Raw genomic sequence first — 19,931 nt, 5'->3', positions numbered from 1 at the left:
TATTATTGTGGATCACTGAAACCAGCTCAAAAATAATGGAAATCTTAGTAATCCCTTGTTCTAAAAGTACATAGTAACTTTTCCTTCATAACACATGAGTTGCCAGTCATGATTTTGAAATTCGATATATTGAGGCAGGAAAATTTCACGATCAACAAAAATATTGACTCTAAAGATCTTACTTCAAACTTTAAAGCATGAAAATGACAGTAAACCTGTGTTCTAAAAGTGCTTAATCCCACTCTAAACTGCAAAAACATGAAATATAATCTAGCACAATTTACCTCAGTTAAAAATAACAAAAATAGGGGGAAATGCTAATAAATGTACAACTGATAATTATAGTTATTCATCAAAGGATAAGTTGATAGAGCAATTATCGTGACAACCCAAGTATCTACTGTATCTGTACATTTCCTCTTTGCATCTTGACAATTTAAAGGGGGGGTATTATGCAAAATCGACTTTTTCAAGCTTTACATCATGTTATTATGTCACTCCCTCATTAAAAACATGCCTGAAGTGTTGCCATGGCACATTCACGTATTTTTGAGTAATCTGTAAAAACTCTGATGGCGGCCATTTTAGGGATAGGTTTGCTCCTCAGCGTGTCGGAAAGGCTCAGAGGTTCTTAAAGAGACAGAGGCCTATTTCAAGACATTCACTACAGCCATTTTGAGAGAGCAATTTTATACAAGGCAGTGATTCTAATTTACTGCATTTACAGACCAACAGAAGGTTTGGTCATCATTGTAGTGTGATATAGACTGGTGCTATGTGATTGAAAAAAGCAGAATACCCCCTCTTTAAGACTATTCTGACCTGTGACACCAGATAGATAAATACTTTATACATCCCCAAAGGTGAAATTCAAGTGTCCGAGTAGCCTTACACTCATCACATAGAAAAATATGAAATAAAAAGCTATAAACAAAGATAACTGGTCCAGTCTGATGGTATGATCTGATCTTATACAGCCTTGTATGTACTGCATCCAAGACAACTTCTCTCTTGTTTTTATTCAACTTAGACCAAACCACTTTTTTTTCCCTTAGCAGGTTGGTGGTTGGGATCAAGTGCACACGGTCGTTGTGTCCTTGGACACTTCACCTCCCTTGGCTCAAGTGTCTGACACTGGTACATGACTGAATGGGTTGGTGGGAGTGGTTCCTTGATGCTAAAGGGCTTTGAGTGGTAGAAAAGTGCCACTTACTACTCGAACCAGTTTCTGACGACAAATGTGGTCCAGTTACAAGTAAGTAGTACTCTGCAAGTTCTCAAAAACTCATTGTGTAATCGCAAAAATCGAGACACGTCAAGACTTTACGCAACCGCTTCCATTTCCTTAATTATCCGTCCGGCGCTTGCGTTGCACATTTGCCTTCTAACGTTGGAGTTATGGGTCCCTAAACACCTGAGTGGGCAGCCTACTTACCTGCACTAAGTGATTACTGTAGGACTTGTAACACTATACAACTCCCACCGCTTGCTCCGTTACATAAGCAGCCGAGTCAATCATTAATGGCCCCACACCTTGTAAATGATCTGTTAAGTCGGAAAGAGGCGCTTGTATGCGGCAGGCTCGCGGGGATTAAACGGGGATATAAAAGGTTCAAAGGGGGGGATGGAAAGGTCGTATACACACGAGATGTTTGTGTGTGCGTGGGGTTGGGGGGTGGGATTTATAAAAATGCACTCATGATACAAGACTAATCTGTTCTCCAGCGGCGCCAAGAGTCAACGAGACTAATTCGCAGTGATCTCTGTGACCTTTCAGACAGATGAAGGCTTCCTCCGATGGTTGGGAGGGGTGTAAGGGTTAGGTCGAGCGGGTGGTGATGAAGGAGTGGAATTTGCAAAGTGAATGGTCGCAATTAGCGGATCAGCGAGTTTAGACGATTGAGTGGTGGGGAAATAAAAGGAAATCGTCAGGGCGGGAATCAAAATGTCTTTCATTCACACCAACCCCGATGCGCTGTCGCTGTTTGGGGAGGCAGGGCACTGAAGCGACCTGAACCCCAGTCTATGACTATGCACGACAAGAAAGCCAACCATGGCAGCAGCTGTGGTAGCCTACAAATGTGTGGGATGTAACGTACTCAAGAGTTAATTAGAGGCGGAGACTGACTTAAAAAAAGAATCTTCTCCAAAGAGTCTTTTGGATCTACTCCCTTAACCTCTTAACTCCCACCTGAACGGATCCTATTTTCTCCAGTTTGGCTTCACCCTAATCAAAAAGGTTCTTGGGGAAAAAAGCACCAAAATAGCCACAAAAAATGAGAAGAAAACAAGGATGCAAACGCAAAAAAAAATTCCACAAAAAATGACAAATATTCAACAAAAATGTGACAAAAAAATCAACAAAAAATGACAAAAAATCAACAAAATATGACAAAAATTAAAGAAAATTACAAAAAAATCAACAAAAATGTGACAAAAAAAAAATCAACAAAAAATGACAAAAAATCAACAAAAATATGACAAAAATTCAACAATAATATGACAAAAATTCAGCAAAAATGTGACAAAAAATCAACAAAAATGTGACAAAAAAATCAACAAAAAATGACAAAAAATCTACAAAAATATGACAAAAAAAATCAACAAAAAATGACAAAAATTCGACAAAAATGCGACAAAAAATCAACAAAAAATGACAAAAATTCAACAAAAATGTGACAAAAAATCAACAAAAAATGACAAAAAATCAACAAAAATATGACAAAAATTCAACAATAATATGACAAAAAATTCAACAAAAAATGACAAAAAATCAACAAAAATATGACAAAAAATCAACAAAAATATGACAAAAAATCAACAAAAATATGACAAAAATTCGACAAAAATGCGACAAAAAAATCAACAAAAAATGACAAAAAATCTACAAAAATATGACAAAAATTCAACAATAACATGACAAAAATTCAACAAAAATGTGACAGAAAAATCAACAAAAAGTGACAAAAATGGAAAAAAAAGAAAAGAAAAAAAAACATACAAAAGGTGACACAACACAGCAACAATGCGAGGAAAAAGATCAGTTTTCTGGGTCTTAGCTTTCAAATGAGGTGCTACACAGGCCTATATAATAGCCAAAGAGGACAGAATGCATTTTGTTTAGGCGGGTGGTAAGAGGTTAAGCAACCGAATATCCAATATCCTCCTGTATTTTTCCACAAATGGACTTTTTCCCTCCTTATGTCAGCCTGCATATAAGTGTAACCTGTAGCACATGGCGTCATATATGGTGTGACTGTACGCCAGCCCACTGTGTGCATGTGACTCCTGCAAACTAGCTAGATGGTGAGCAAACATCTCGAGTTTGCCCCGAGGGAGGCCTGTGAGCCCAAACGCGTTAGCCAAGTAAAATAAAGGCATGCCCCAAACCTCAGGACCATACAGCTCTATCTCAAAAAATATATGGTATCACAGGAAGGATAAACAGCTTCTATTTCACTTTCTAACGCTTTCTGCATTTACCAGCTTCCAAGAACTCAGATCCCAGATAATCCTCCATTATTTGAGCGTTATCTTCATCCAAACATTCCCACAGTCTGCTTTGAGTTTGCATGTGTTGAAGCAAACTCCTCTTTATGCCCCCAAGAGCCAAACGGCTATTTCTAGTATCAGCCTACGGCCACACAGGAGTGTTTACAGTACTTTGCAGTTCTTCTGTAGAAAGATCTCCCCGAGGCTCTCACTGCGCTCTCCTCCTGGGCTCTGTTTCCATGACAAACTGGAGACAATCAGCCGCAGGAGCTCCGTCCATATGACAAACATTCACTCCGCTGCCAGTGCTGCAAAAGTCTCAGCGGAATTAAGTACGGATTTGAAATGAGACGAAATGATACGCTTACCTTTTATCGTTTCGTAGAATATGGGACTTGTTCATTCAAAGGCGATCTTCACATTTTTCAAACACTCTTTGGCACAAGTTGACTTTTAACGCTTCTTAATGAGGGAAAGAAAAATAAGGCCCAGCGGTGAACAAGAATGTGAGTTTGCTTTGTTTTGATGAGATAGTCTCCGCCTTGATGAGATCGTGGCGAGGCAAAAGGGTACGAGAGGCTTCAAAACGTCTGCAGCGGTGTCCGTCCGTCAAAGGGAAGCACTGATCAGTGGAGCCTTAATCACTTCATCTTAACCTCTTAACTCCCACCTGAACGGATCCCATTTTCATCAGTTTGGCTTTACCCTAATCAAAAAGCTGCTTGGGAATAAAGCACCACAAAAAATGAGAAGAAAACAAGGATGTAAATTCAACAAAGAAATGACAAAAATTCAATAAAAATTTGACAAAAATTCAACAAAAATGTGACAAAAATTCAACAAAAATGTGACAAAAATTCAACAAAAAAGTGACAAAAATTCAGCAAAAATGTGACAAAAATTCAATAAAAATGTGACAAAAATTCAACAAAAATGTGACAAAAATTCAACAAAAATGTGACAAAAATTCAATAAAAATGTGACAAAAATTCAACAAAAATGTGACAAAAATTCAATAAAAATGTGACAAAAATTCAACAAAAATGTGACAAAAATTCAATAAAAATGTGACAAAAATTCAACAAAAATGTGACAAAAATTCAACTAAAAAATTCAACAAAAATGTGACAAAAATTCAATAAAAATGTGACAAAAATTCAACACAAAAATGACAAAAATTCAATAAAAATGTGACAAAAATTCAACAAAAATGTGACAAAAATTCAACAAAAATGTGACAAAAATTCAACAAAAATGTGACAAAAATTCAATAAAAATGTGACAAAAATTCAACAAAAATGTGACAAAAATTCAACAAAAAAAATCTACAAAAATGTGACAAAAATTCAACAAAAATGTGACAAAAATAAAAAAAAAAATGTGACAAAAATTCAACAAAAATGTGACAAAAATTCAACAAAAATGTGACAAAAATTCAACAAAAATGTGACAAAAACTCAACAAAAAAAAGACAAAAAACTCAACAAAAATGTGACAATGATGTGACAAATGAAAAATAAATAAATAAAAAGAATTATAAAAAACATTAAAAAAGGTGACACAACACAGCAACAACGCAAGGAAAAAGATCTGTTTTGTGGGTCTTAGCTTTCAAATGAGGTGTTACACAGGCCTATATAATAGCCAAGAGGACAGAATGCATTTGGTTTTGGCGGGTGGTAAGAGGCTAATACAAGTGCCAACAATCCAGACCTTTTTTCATGATATTTGGAGCACCACAGCGAATTATGTTATAGCTATGGACACATGCTGTGGCTCGTTTGAAAGGCGAGATTCTAAGCTCTCAGAAAGTAAAAACAGTTCAATTCTACGTGCAGAAAAATTCGGCATGAGCCGAGGATGCGGTGGTGACCCGCGGTGAACAGCGCTTGTGTCTGACACAAGGTTTATTTTTAGATCATACAAAACTGTCGGCTTGTTGATCTGATTGGTCTTCTGATAAAAAATGAAGAGCGAGCTGAAGCACAAGGTGTGGAGATCGTTGTTCTGTGCAGGAGACACTTCCTCCTCTCTCTGAGCCCCGCGCTGCTACAGAAACGCTGAAAACACACGCTGAACTCACCAGGGGCAGCTTCATTTCTGCCGTGTTGTGATGAAATGCCCAGATGAAAACTCCAGATCGTGACTTTTCACAAGTTGTTGATCTTCATTTATTTCTGTTCTGTTCATCACAGAGTCCCAAAATCACACATAAGGTGTATTAGAGGGTCTAGTTTCATCATTTACAAAATCCAGCAAAAACAACTTTTTTCGTTTTTGGCACTCAATGTGTTAATGCAGTACTAAGTAACGTGTTTACCTTAATAAATCCTTTCCGTAGTCCCTGTGGGGATAATACAAGTAGGGATGCACCAATACTGATACCAGTATCGGGTATCGGGCCGATACCACATGCTTGTACTCATACTCGTACTCATTCATGAGGTCCCGATACCAGAAACCGATACCATTTGACGTGCGGCCAGCGCACCTACGAGGCGCAGCTACGAGGCGCAGCTCTCAGCTGAGGAGAGAAGAAGCAAGCAGCATATTCCACATGGAGCTGGCTTTATTACAGACTGCGCTCTCTAAATCAGAGTCTGAGCTGGATTTAACCAGAGCTTAATGTTGTTAGTGCTGCAGCGTCTGCAGTGTTTACAACATACAGGCTAACGTTGCTAACTCGCGGCTAACAGTTTTGGCCATTCTGACGCTGTTTTAAGCCCAGGGGTTTATTCATCTGAAAAACTAACCCAGCGACTAAAAAGTCCTCAGAAAATCCCAAATAAAGACATACAGCATGTTTATATTGAGCCAAAATGAGCTGCAGCAGAACAATGAAAACACTGTTACTACAAACACACGAGAAAATCTACAGGAGCTGAAGTAAAGACGAAAAGAGACCATTTAAGTAACATCTCAATACTATTGTTAAATAACAATATATAAATGAATAAAGCACAGGCATTGGGAGCTTTTGGACATGGGCTTTTCTGTCTATGATGGACAGTGCAATAAAAAAAAAAAATGATATTATAAATAAATGGCATCAGCACAATTCTAATATAGCTGCTATAAATGCCTTGTACTCGTGTTGGTATTCAGTATAAGATAAGATAAGATAAGATAATCCTTTATTGATCTCACAAAGGAGAAATTCACTTGTTACAGTCGGCGTTCAATAAGATCACTCAGAGTTAATAAAGTGCAGCTGATACAGAGATTATTGCACATGTTACTTCACAGTCTTATTGCACAGTCTGACAGCAGTGGGGATGAAGGCTTTGCGGTAGCGCTCCGTCCTGCACTGAGAGTGTCTCAGTCTGCCACTGAGAGAGCTGCTCAGCTCCTCTACAGTCCCGTGCAGTGGGTGGGAGGTGTTGTCCATGATGGAGGTGAGCTTGGCTAACACCCTCCTGTCCCTCACCTCCTCCACAGAGTCCAGGGGGCAGCCCAGGACGGAGCTGGCCCTCCTGACCAGCTTGTTCAGTCTGTTCTTGTCCCGCTCTGTGCTGCCCGGGGCCCAGCACACGGCAGCGTAGTGGAGAGCAGTGGCCACCACAGAGGTAGCGGCAAGTACTTAAATCAAAGTACTCGTACTCGTATCGGTTTTAGAAAGTGGTATCGGTGCATCCCTAAATACAAGTGTTTATGGGATGATCTCCCCCTGGTGTCTCTGGCCAGAAAACCATGCTTGAAACTTGTCTGCCACCGGACCGGAGCAACCAATACACACTAATAGAATCACGAAGAAGAAGCTAACATGCTAACGGGCAAAGCTAACTGTGGGCTAACGTTTAAACAGTATTATTTACAGCCAAGTTTGAGTGAAAACAATTATTTCTATTGTGTAGTTGGATGTACAATATCACTCTCTCCCTTCGCCTTTCCTGTCAGCGTAGTATTTACTCTCCAAGACAATAAATAAGTTTAAAAAATCGCAACTTGCTACTACACCTGCAGTTGCGCTTATGGCCTCTAGGGGCAAGAGTTACTTAGTACTGCTTTAATGAAGTGTAGAAAGGTCCAACCAGGGACTGGAGTTGAAAATTAGCCCTGGGCCAGCGATAAACTTTTTTCCCATAGCATTCGTCTGATTCTTGCAATGCACGGACCATCCGAACTGTGCCCTCCAAGTGGTTGAACCGAACTCAAATGTCATTTTAGTGTAGCATTACACCGCTACTGTGAAATAAATACATCCACCCTTTTCCGCTTTACCCGGGACCGGGTCTCGGAGGCAGGTTTCTGAGGAGAGATGCCCAGACTTCCCCATTAGGGATGTCAAGATGAACCGGTTTACGAATACCACGATTATAAAAGGATGTGGTAGGTTAACCGTAACAATTTCAGAAGCCACCACTGAACTAAAAATATTAGTTGTTTCCTTTCATTAGGTCTATAATCGTGACACCCCTATTCCCCTTCCAAGCACACTTCCTTCAGCTGTTCTTTGGGGATCCCGAGGTGGCACCAGGCCAGCTCAGAGACATAACCCCTCCAGTGTGTGGTGGAACTTCCCGGGGACCTCCTCCCTAATGGGACCTGACTGTAAATATTACTCCAATAAACTAATATATATAAAAGACAAACATAACAACTAAGTAATTCCATGAAAATTTTTGCATGGAAATGGAAAACCAATTGTCATGATTGACCACAATTGTCTTCACAAACGTATATGTGAACAAACTGAATCAGAAAAGTTAAAATGTAATGATTCATTACAGTGAACACATTCCACTGCACCACGCTGACCTTCAGCTCACTATCAAGTGCCATCGAGCGCAAAAAGGTTGTAGCCGTGAGATTCCACTTAGAAAACAGCTGTGGTAAATCCTCTGGACAGAATTATGAGCATAAAGCTGAGCATGATCCCCGCCTGCAGCAGCAGATTAATCTGGCAGATTATATTCTCCATCAGAGAGGTGACGGGCCGCTGGTATTTGTGACCCGTCTGAGGAAGAGCTGAAAGCTTTTGCAACCAAAGAATAAGCAGATCATTAAAAAAACACAATTCATGTGAAGAGTTGGTTTCAATTGGTATGATTACGCTGAATGTGAGGTCTACACCCGGACTAAAACCAGGTCCAAATGAGGAAGGTGAGTCCAGGACGAAAGCGGAACTTTTCACTCCAGCCAAAGGGCAACATGAGTCACATATGGATAATAAAACCTGCTATTTAAAATGATACAAAGTCCACAGACACCATTTTTCCAACAAAACACCAGAATGCAACACAGACAAGACGAGAATAGAAATTACATTTTGAAAGACCACAGAGCTGCTTTTTTCAGCACATGGGTGGCACAGCGGTTTACTGTACTTAGCATATTCTCCTTGAGTCTGTGTAGGTTTCCTCCAGGTTCTCCGGTTTCCTTTACCACTAAAAACATGTAAAATACGCAGAAGGGCAAACAGCATTTTTTTTTCCAGACAAACATTGCGATTCAATTTGCGATTTTCAGATTTGATACATTTAAATGCATAAACTGATATAATGATGAGTGACCGAAGTCATGTTCCTTTTAGACTGTAGTCAAACAACATATTCTTGCTCAAATTACACCACATTAGAACAACACACACTCTACTCTACTTTCAAAATTATTTGGTTTTATGTGGACTAGGGCTGCAACTAACGATTATTTTGGTAATCGATTAATCGACCGATTATTTTTACGATTAATCGATTAATCGCTTGGCTGTGAAAGGTGCATGGAAATTGTATTTTTTTCAATTTTTTTATCACATAAAGCTAAAGTGGCGCCGCTTGAGGACATGTTGATGGAGTAAACTTAAAGTAAACGTTTGTAAGAGGCTCTTTGTGCTAATTCTGCTTTGATTGGACGAGACAAAGACAGATATTTATGAAATTTACGATGTACAAAACCTGTAGACCCTAACTTTAAAAATAAAGTAGGTTTTCATCCAAAATAAATAATTGTCTTGTCTTTTTTGCTCAATTTTAGTCTGTGTTTACTAGAAAACGATTAATCGATTACTCTAATAGTTGACAACTATTTTAGTAATCGATTAGTTGTTTCAGCCCTAATGTGGACAGCGCCCCGTTATGGAGGAGTTCGGGTTCCACCTTTGCCGACATCCCGAGTACCTCTGGGGGACAGCCACGTGATTGAAATATGTCAGAAATGGAATCACAGAGCGAATCTTTGAACACTTGCTTTATGGAAACGCAGACCTTTCCTCTGTTTCAGCTGAACCTGAGATAGTGTTGACTATTCTAACTGGTGAACATCATTCACCTATTGTGTCAGACATTAGACAGTATCTCCTGCACTTGCATCAGCAGCAAGTAGAACATGAATGATCGTATGCGTAACATGACAGCACTGATACTACAAATACGAGTGAAGGGTGTAGCACAAAGGTCTGGCCCTGAGCGCAAACCATTTTGTTTCCACTGCGCGTTTTGAATTTGATTTTCACGTGGTTTAAGGGCTGCTGCTCTGGGTCCTGAGACACCGTGTTCTCCTGTCTGTGGAGCAGATACCAAGCACAGTTCCAAGCTCCAAACTCCTCTCCATATGTGCCTCAGCTGTTCTCCATGTGGAAACGCTGCCTCCTCCTCCTCCGGCTCTCCAGACCGTTAAAGACTTTTGAACCCACGCTCCACAAGAGGTGTCATTCTGCGCTGAACAAGGGACACTTTGTGAAGCTGTTCGATCAAGCGTTGCCATGGACACGAGGGGCGTCAAAAATGCAGAAAATAGGAAGTCTTTCTTTGTTCTTGGAAGTGTGCGGGTTATTTATAGAAAGTGTGATTCGGTCGGACGCGGAACCCGGCGGGAATAAAAGTAGGGCATAAGACGCTCCAACCACAAGGGACAAAACTCAAGCTAGTTATTTGAGAATTATTTAAGGGAAGAAAGGTTAGGCGGTAGTTATATTTGTTTTGCAGATGAAGTGGGAGGATGTGGGGAGGATGACGGAGATTGGGTTTAGCAATTCAGGAAAAATATGTTGCTTTATTCTGGTAATATCGCTGTTTGATCGTCTGTAAAGTAGGGCTGAAACGACTAATCGATTAATCCTTTATTGAAATAGTCAACAACTATTTTAGTAATGGATTAATCGTTTTCTGGTTCACACAGACTAAAATGGAGCAAAAATGACATAAAAATGTCGTATTTTTGATGAAATCCTACTTTGTTTATATAGTTAGGGTCTGTGTACATTTTGTTCATTGTAAATGTCATGAATAAAGCCTCCAACAAACATTTCCCTTTAGTTTACTCCATCAACACATCTTCAAGCAGCGCTACTTAAGCTATATGTGATTAAAAAAAATAGAAAAAATACAATTTTCCTACACCATTCACAGCCAAGCGATTACTCGATTAATCTGAAAAATAAATCGATAGATTAATCGATTACAAAATAATCGGTAGTTGCAGCCCTACTGTAAAGTATTGCTTCTGCAGCATATCAATAGTGAAAGGGCTATACAGAGTTTAAAAATGTTAAAGAGGGGGTATTCTGCTTTTTTCAGTCACATAGCACCAGTCTATATCACACTACAATGGTGACCAAACCTTCTGTTGGTCTGTAAATGCAGTAAATTAGAATAACTGCCTTGTATAAAATGTCTCTCTCAAAATGGATGTAATGAATGTCTTGAAATAGGCCTCTGTCTCTTTAAGAACCTCTGAGCCTTTCCGACACGCCCCCTCCACACGCTGTCTGTGGCATCAGTGGGGAGGGGGTTCTGCTGAGGAGCAGTGGTTGGTTACTTGCCTGGTGACGAAAGCTCAGAGGCGTCTCCAGGAGGTGGGGGCGTTCCTAGGAGGACTCAGGCAAACCTATCCCTAAAATGGCCGCCATCAGAGTTTTTACAGATTACTCAAAAATACGTGAATGTGCCAAGGCAACACTTCAGCCATGTTTTTAATGAGGGAATGACATAATAACATGATGTAAAGCTTGAAAAAGTCGATTTTGCATAATACCCCCCCTTTAAAATTCTGTATTTTCCTCCCCCTACATGTTCTAACAATGTCCTGAGGTGTAGATTGAGCCCAGACCTGTGCCTCTAAAATCCTGCACTGTCACTCACAAAGGTGTTACTTCAGGTCCGAATTGCCGAAGTGCACGAGCTTAATATAGAAGCTGCAGTTACGCGTATGACCTGAGGTGGCAGTAGTGAGTATAAAATGGCGAACTTGCATCTAGCCCCTTTAAGAGCATTAAAACCTGTCATTAGACTCAACTTTTACACACTTTTAAGTTCCCATGTTTTCTTTTAGGCTATTAACAAAAATGTCTAAAACTCAGTCCGATGGAAGCCCTCAATGATTTGGTGATAATGTTGATTCTTGCAATGTGATATTTCATCACTTAATATTGTAATAACAGTGCACCATAACAGAAAGTAATAACCTTGTCATGTGTCCAAAAGTTAGCACCTAATCCAAACGGCCCGTGTATGAGATTAGACTAGAGTAGAAGAAGCATTAGTCAGCACTTGTCTTTACTCAGCAGGCGATGAAGACATGGGAAAAGGAGGAAAGAGTGACGTAGCCACAACCTAGGAGCCTGTGAGTCACTTGGATATGTTTCTATGGAAATATTTGGTAGCAACACACTGATACAGCCTCATGCTGGGTGTTTGTGGACTACATTCTTAGCACATTTTCTTTGTTCACTTTGACTAGATCTTCGGGAATCCAGTTTATCAAAAGCCTGGGTGTTTCTGGATTTTAAAATAACGTTTTATAAGGAGCAGCGAGTTCCCTTTCCCGAGCATCCATTGACTTGTGTCACTTAACAAGAGCACATACTGGTGTCAAGGCATCTGAAGTGCATGTGTCAGATTAAATGTATGTTAAGTAGGGATGCACCCATACCACTTGTTCTAAAACCAATACGAGTACTTTGATTTGAGTACTTGCCGATACGAGTCCAAGGCATTTTCTTCAACAGACTTTTTGGAGTGAACAGACGGTTTATAGACTGACTTTCTCACAGCAGATTGGTTTGTAATTAGTTAATTTACTCATTTACATTTCCCTGAGTAAAGTAGGCGACACTTTTAAGAGAAGTTATATCAGAACTGAACAGATGCCTTTTTTTTGTCATTCAATATTATTCTAATTTTTAATTGCACTGTCCATCATAGACAGAACAGCTCATTTCCAAAAGCTCCTAAATGCTTGCGCTTTATTCATGTATTTTATTTAACCATAGTATTGAGATGTTACTTATTATTACTGCAGCTAAATGGTCTGTTTTTACCTTTACTTCAGCTCCGTGTATTTCTAGCAACTTAGCGAGTAGCTACAGCATTTTGATTGTTTTGCTGCAGCTCGTATTCACCCAATATGGACACGCTGAATGTCTTTATTTTGGATTTGTTTGTTTTTTGGGTTAGTTTCTCAGATGAATAAGCCCCTGGGCATAAAACGCTGTAAGAACTGTTAGCGGCTAGTTAGCAACATTAGCCTGTATCTTGTAAACACCGCAGACTCCACGCTGCAGCGCTAACAACATTTAGCTCTGGTTAAATCCAGCTCAGACTCTGATTTAGGGAGTGTCGTCTGTAATAAAGTCAGCTCTATGTGGAATATTGTATTTATACTAAAGATTTATCCAGTTTGTTGTTATTGCTGCGTCCCTTAGGAGCGCCGGCCACACGTCAAGTGTTATGGGTTTCCAGAGTATGAGTACAAGCCTGTGGTATCGGCCCGTTACCCAATACTGGTATTGGTGCATCCCTAATGTTAAGAAATAGAGTTGTCACAATACTAACATTTCAAACTAGATTTGGAGAATGAATCAATGAATTAGATCTTATGTAGTCAATTCCTGACGGGTCCTCGAGAGCTGAACTGTGGTCCCCAACTGCTCCGGACAGGTAAGCACACCTTAAAAGGAAACATATCACGCAAAATGAACTCTTTTCATCTTTTGACCATGTTTGCTAGCAAGCTGTTGGCTAAAAACGAAAGCTTATATATATTTTTTAAACCCAAACAGTCCTTTCTTTGGGATGACGTGTCCTTTTCATACAGAGAAATGTATAAAGCAGGGCTGCACAATGAGAACTAAAATGCAATATTTGATCCCGTCTTACGATGATGATATCACTGCGATATTTTACAAAACCGTTTGAAGACCGTGCGTTTAATCGTCTAATTTGTTTGAATGTTATAAAAGTGACCTTCATCGCAGATATCGCGGGGCCCTATTGCTGTGGGAGTGCGAGTGGCAGGTATGTGGTGCCGTGGCCAGTGGAGCAGATAATGAGGCTGTGTGGATTACATTTGCCAGGGACAGTCTTTTCACACGGAGCATGACAGCGCCGCTATAAAGGCCGCTCCGCAGCGGGGAAAGTCAGGCTCAGGCTTAACTAATTGCACTTCAAATACTTCACACAAAAACATGACGTGGCGTGGGGCCTGCAGAAGACATACTGTACTATTGGGCTGCACATTTCACCACAATCGAATCCAAGTGCAGCCCGACTTGTGGGGGAAATTTAGTTCGAGACTCACGCTGAGAAGTGTCTGAAGCGGAGGATCACAAGCAGACAGTTAGGCTCATCTTCTGGTCAACTTTTAGGTTTGTAGGTCCATCATGAAGTAATCATTTAGGTGTTTAGTTTACAACATACTCTGTGGTGATGAAATGTCAGGTACCCTCCAGCTTTAAGAAGTTAAAGGTGCACTATGCAACTTAAATAAAAAGTTCATATTAGTGAGTATTTGACCTTTCAGTGACCCATTGGCTGAAGGGTGGTTAGGCTTGGCGCCTTTGCTTTCCATCCTAGTGTCCTCTATGATGCTTCAGGATAGTGTTGTCATGATACTGAAATTTCAAACTTGATTTTGACACTGAAAATAAAACTTGATTCTCGATACCGATTTTGACACCACAGTAAAAAAAAATCCCCTTTTAAATATCATATTTTCTGTAGGAAACTCTTGTCTCAATCCTTCTGCGTTGTATTGTCTACATTGCAGAATACTCAACATTACTTTATTCAGATTTAGGTAATTTGTTATCTCTGATTAACTGTTTTTGCACATAGTCAAATGCTTATACTGTGTTTGGGGATTTAACCTACAATATAAAGTGTTTACAGACTGGCCCTGGCCCATGACCATCAGGTAAACACTGACTGTTTCTGCCTTCATGAACAGCAACAGTCACTGCTGTCACATGTACAGTGCACAACAGTGCATTCATTCAAGGCACAATCTTAAAACTGGCCTTTAATTACTATAAATATTTTCATGAGTTAGTACTGATAGGTAACATGCAACTATACAGTTGACATTGGTCAAATTTTATTTTGTTGAGATTTATTAGGAGAAAAATCGGCTTAATAGCCAACGCTAACTGCTACATCTAAAGCAATGGACGCCGCTAAGCTAACATTAGCCATAATCACAAATTCTATAGTTTCTATAAAAACAGCTGCTCCTTTCAACCTGGTACTAATGGATGCATTTAGTTTTAGAATATTATTCAGGGTTTTATTCATTGATTTTTTTAGCTTTGGTAAATGGTCTCAACTTATATAGCGCTTTTCCACCTACATTAGGCACTCAAAGCGCTTTACAGCAAGGATCCACTCACCCATTCACTATCTCATTCATACACCAATGTACGCAGACACTGGGGGCAATGTGGGTGAGGTGTCTTGCCCAAGGACACGACGACAGTGTGCGCTTTCAGGAGGTGGGATTCGAACCCCCGACCTTCCAATCATGAGACGACCCGCTCTACCATCTGCGCTCTAATTTAAGTTTTGATGGTAGGTTCCTTCTGACACTCTGGGAGCGAGCAGGAGGGGCTGGTCTGTGCACAGCCCGGAGGAAACACAGAAAGTACCAACACTCGCACAAATGAACATCTAACTTCTATACCACTTTAAGTATCGATTCAGTATCGAGGAATCCATTTTTTTGACAACTCTACATCAGGATCAATTTCATTTCAGTTGTTTTTAGGATTTATGGAGGGTTTTCGGAATGGAATGTATACGTAACCATGGATACAGCTCAATCAGGAGTGAAAACCTAAAAATCAATTGATCCTGGAGCGTCACAGGCCATCGGGATGGGCAGTAAAGGCGCTCTACCAACGACCCAAGCATCCACTGAGTCACTGAAAAAACACAAATTAATATAAGAATCCCTATTGTGCCATCACGTTAACCAATGAGATGAGCTTTCCTGTCAAAGGCCTGTCAGGTCCAATCAGCAGGGAAGGGGAAGGGACTTGATCGTTTAGTTGTTAAATCTGCCTCTTTCTCTCCTCATTTTGCAATCTTACAGACTGTCACTTTAAATACAAGGTCAACATTCAGCCTTCGGGGCATAGATTCGATTTGAGGGAACCTGTCAGTGAGGGAAGAAAGTGCAGCACCTTGGGACCCATAAGTAGCACCTAGCTCGAGGATACAGTGCATGTTTTGCAAAATTGCACTGCACAGATCACTACAAGAAAGCAAGTTCATCCAAAAGAGGCTCCCATTACAAGACATCTGTCAGTGATGTATTGTCCAGACACATCAGCTGAATATTGAAATACAGTACTTCATAGATTGTAACTCAATACAAGCATGTGACACAACAGTTTACTGCAAGTCCAAAGTGTCCTTAAGGCTGCGAGAACCGTGGAGGTCACGGAGGTCTGGACCGTGGGATTTTTCTGACATAATATAGGAAATGGGAAGCGGAATTGAGGAGTAACCCAGGTCTGAATCAGGAATAAACTAGGACAGAGCCAAAACTAAACGTCTAAATCTTATCCAGAACAAAATATACAAGGAAAAGCAGGTTTTCAACACAACCCAATCCAAAAAAAAGGAAGGAAGAATCGAGGTAAATAACCCACTGAGTTTGCATGTCCTTCAAATTAATCATATTCTTTTCTAGTGTGCCAATTTATATTTAGGACGCCCTCTATTTAGTCCTATTAAATGTTTCAGTCTGACACTGAAGATTAGGGTTGGGAGTCGAGTTTCCACAAGTTAAAGTTAAACCAAATGTTAATCCGTCGGACATTGACTTAAAACATTTTGGAAAAGTTCAGTTTAAAAGTACATGGCTGTGGTTGGAATACAAGCCGTCTCACTTATCTGCTGGTCTCAGTTTTAACCGAACTTAACAGCAATCAATATTTAAGTCAACAATAGTGATGCAAACATTAGTTTTGTCTCCAACGAACCGATCCCAATATAAAAATGTGAGATAATTGCCTTTGTACTACGATGCAAGTATAATATGTTGCAAATAGCGGCGTAAATGTTATTTTTTATTCATAGTTCACATTAGTATTCGATGACACAACTATGATACAGCAAAAAAGAAGTTTGCAATTAATTGACTGATTGAACAAGATTTAAATTTGACAACTTAATAAGTAGGAACAACACAAAGTTCTGCAGTATGAGCTCTTAAAGGAACAGGCCACCAATTTCCATACTGAGAGATGTTCTTGCCTGAGCTTAGACGAGTTGATACGTACCTGTCTGGTCTTTGTGTGCACCCTCAGTCACGCAAAACAACCAAAGATGTTGTTAGCATTTGGCCTCTCCCAATGTATTCCTATAGCTCCAAACAGGAGTGAAGTTGGAAGCGACCACGCTCTTTCACGGGCACACAGACCAGACAGGTACACATCAACTCGTCTAAGCTCAGGTGAGAACATATCTCAGTATGGAAGAACGGTGGCCTGTTCCTTTAACAAGTCACCAAATACGTAAATAAACCGCTCTAATGCATCACACGTATATCTATATATAGCGCTATATCAATGTAGACGCTCTTAATTGCGATACGGGGTAATGAAAACAATACAGCTGCCCTGCCCTGTTGAAAATGTTTTGTTTAATCCTAAACTTTAACAAATGTTTTTTAACCTCTTAACTCCCGCCTGAACCGAGAGGATCTTTTTCCTCACGTCATCAGATTTTTTTTCCATCATTTTTTTGTTGGGTATTCAACTCATTTTTGTAACTTTTTTGTCATTTTTTCCACCTCATTTTTGTCATTTTTTCGTCAATTTTTCATCACATTTTTGTCGCATTTTTGTCTTTTTTTTGTCACATTTTTGTCATTTTTTTGTCACATTTTCATCACATTTTTGTCATTTTTTTGTCACATTTTTGTCACTTTTCTGTCAAATTTTTATCATATTTTTGTCATTTTTTTGTCACATTTTGGTCATTTTCTCGTCCATTTTTTGTCAATGTTTTCTCACTTTTTTTCTCACATTTCCATCATTGTTTTCGTCTCAGTTTTGTCGCTTTTTTCACAGCTTTTTTCCAGAAGCTTTTGGACTGGGGTAAAGCCAAACTGGAGGAAATGCGCTCGGTTCGGGTGGGAGTTAAGGGGTTAAAACTTTATGTCAAAACAGGCCCTTGATAGTCGATATATTGAGGCAGGAAAATATCGCGATAAACAATATTACCGACTCTAATGATACTCATGCATGACAGTCAACCTTTGTTCTAAAAGTGCAAAATCATATACTAAAATAATAAGCCATTTTGCTTCCGTTAAAAATCAAAGTTTTACCACAACAACTACAAAATTAGGGGGGAAATGCTAATAAATGTACAGATGATAAATATCGAGCCCGAAAAGCATTACCGTGACTTTTGTTTTATTGTGTGAAATTTTTTTTACGTTTTCAAAATCGGTCGTGGAATCTTTACCACGTGCGACTGAAATGAAACGGAAAAACACACGATTTGAGTAACAGACAGCTACATGTTAGTGTGCAACAAAAAAAAACAAAAAAAAAAAAGTTATTACCATTTCAAACTTCACTGAACTACGTTACGCAAAGGCGACGTGCAGGGGAACAACAAGTGCCCGCTCCATTCACAGACAGCGGCTCCCGGCAGTATTATTATGGCTCTATTCAAAGTTGTCAGCACAAATGATCGTCCCACTTCCACTCCCATGTGCTCGTAAAACAATCGGCCACCGCAGCTCTCTGACAAACCATCCCCCAAAAAACAAGCCGGCACGCGGGGAAGGTCATCGGCACCGGCTTCCAAATTAAACCCATCAAGTATTCTATCGAAAGCGAAATTTGACTTTGACGCGAATCGAGAGAGTGACGAGCGAGGTGGAAACTCCGCCAATAAATGTGCCAAACTGCAAAACACTGCGATATAAATAAGAGATTGGGAAATAAGAGAGCAAATAAACGTAAAGTATAAAAAAAAAGATAAAAGCTTACGGTTTGTGGAGGGAGCTAAAACATCCCGTTCGCTTGACAGATCGGAGAACACAAACTGTACCTGCTGCTGCTCGCCTCGCTGTGGCTGAGAAAGGGGGGGCGGGTCCTGCTCTCTCGTCAGCCAATCAGAATGTACGCATACGGCAGAGAGGGCGCGGTTTCGGCGGTGGAGGGGTGACGGGCGTGCGGGTGAGCCAATGGGGCGGGAGAGAACGAGAGTAGGCGGAAACAGAACTTGGGCTGACACGTTTTTGAAAGAACCAGGTGATGACGTCGAGCGCGGGGGGGGGGAGAAGAAGCCACAGAGAGGCGGGCGTACAGTGGAACTATGTGGTCAGGTGAGGAGGCTGTGGGGAATCATTGAGCCACGCGAAGGGATTCCCCGGTAAATGCTAGGTTGATAGAGTTATAATGTTTTTTTATTGAATTGTTTCTTCTTGATTATTGTTGTATATTATATTTGTGTGTACGATGTCGACGCCGTCACGTGTGTTTGATATGGACACAATCTAACTGGTTATGGTTAGTTTAGAAACAGGAAAAAAAATTAAGGTTCAATGTAGGTTTATTTAGCGATATATAATGACGCGACACTTTTAGATCAATTTAGTCTAATAATAATCATTGCTTCCATCAGTCTACACTAGGGCAGCTGTGGCTACAACGGTAGTTTACCACCACGGAGTATGGTGTGAATGAATAACGCACGGAATTGCATCTCGAAAACTGCTACAGATGACTAATGCATTATTATTCAGTGTTTACAGGAGATGTTTCAAACTAGAGAATCTATATACAACCTTAGAGGAACTGATCTGCTACAAAAACCTATGGCGCACAGTAATACTAAGAGGAGGTGTTTATCAGTTAAAGGCGTTGATCTATGGAACGGTTTATCTATTCAACTTAAAGGAACAGGCCACCGTTTTTACATACTGAGATGTGTTCTTACCTTAGCTTTGACGAGTTCTTTAGGACCTGTCTGGTCTTCCCCCGTGCCTTCAGTCACATAAACACAGCACAGACGGCGTTAGCATTTAGCCTCTCCCTCTCTCCTCTATAGCTCCAAAACTGGTCAAGATAGAAGCTACCAAGCTCTTCCACGTTTTCCCTATTTAAATATGGTTACGTGACGTGTTACACTACAAAGTATAATTACACAAAATTAAATAATGTGGATTTTCTAAGCGGATAAAAGGGGGGACTATATTGTAAG

The 19,931-nt window shown here is 40.0% G+C and overlaps 1 protein-coding gene across 3 annotated transcripts in view; it reads right to left on the bottom strand.

The window, feature by feature from the left end:
* LOC306974098 (oxysterol-binding protein-related protein 3-like) overlaps positions 1–18,797 on the bottom strand; it is a 44,577-nt gene extending 25,780 nt beyond the window's left edge. For all 3 annotated transcript variants that reach the window (XM_079571235.1, XM_079571236.1, XM_079571237.1), the window contains exon 1: positions 18,716–18,797. The gene's annotated coding sequence lies outside the window, so the exon portion shown is untranslated. The remainder of the gene's footprint in view (positions 1–18,715) is intronic.
* Positions 18,798–19,931: the final 1,134 nt, after the last annotated feature.

The sequence above is a fragment of the Gobius niger genome (genome assembly GCF_951799975.1).
Source record: "Gobius niger genome assembly, chromosome: 14".
In the NCBI taxonomy this organism is placed as follows: Eukaryota; Metazoa; Chordata; class Actinopteri; order Gobiiformes; family Gobiidae; genus Gobius; species Gobius niger.
This window is presented reverse-complemented; position numbering and strand designations above follow the sequence as displayed.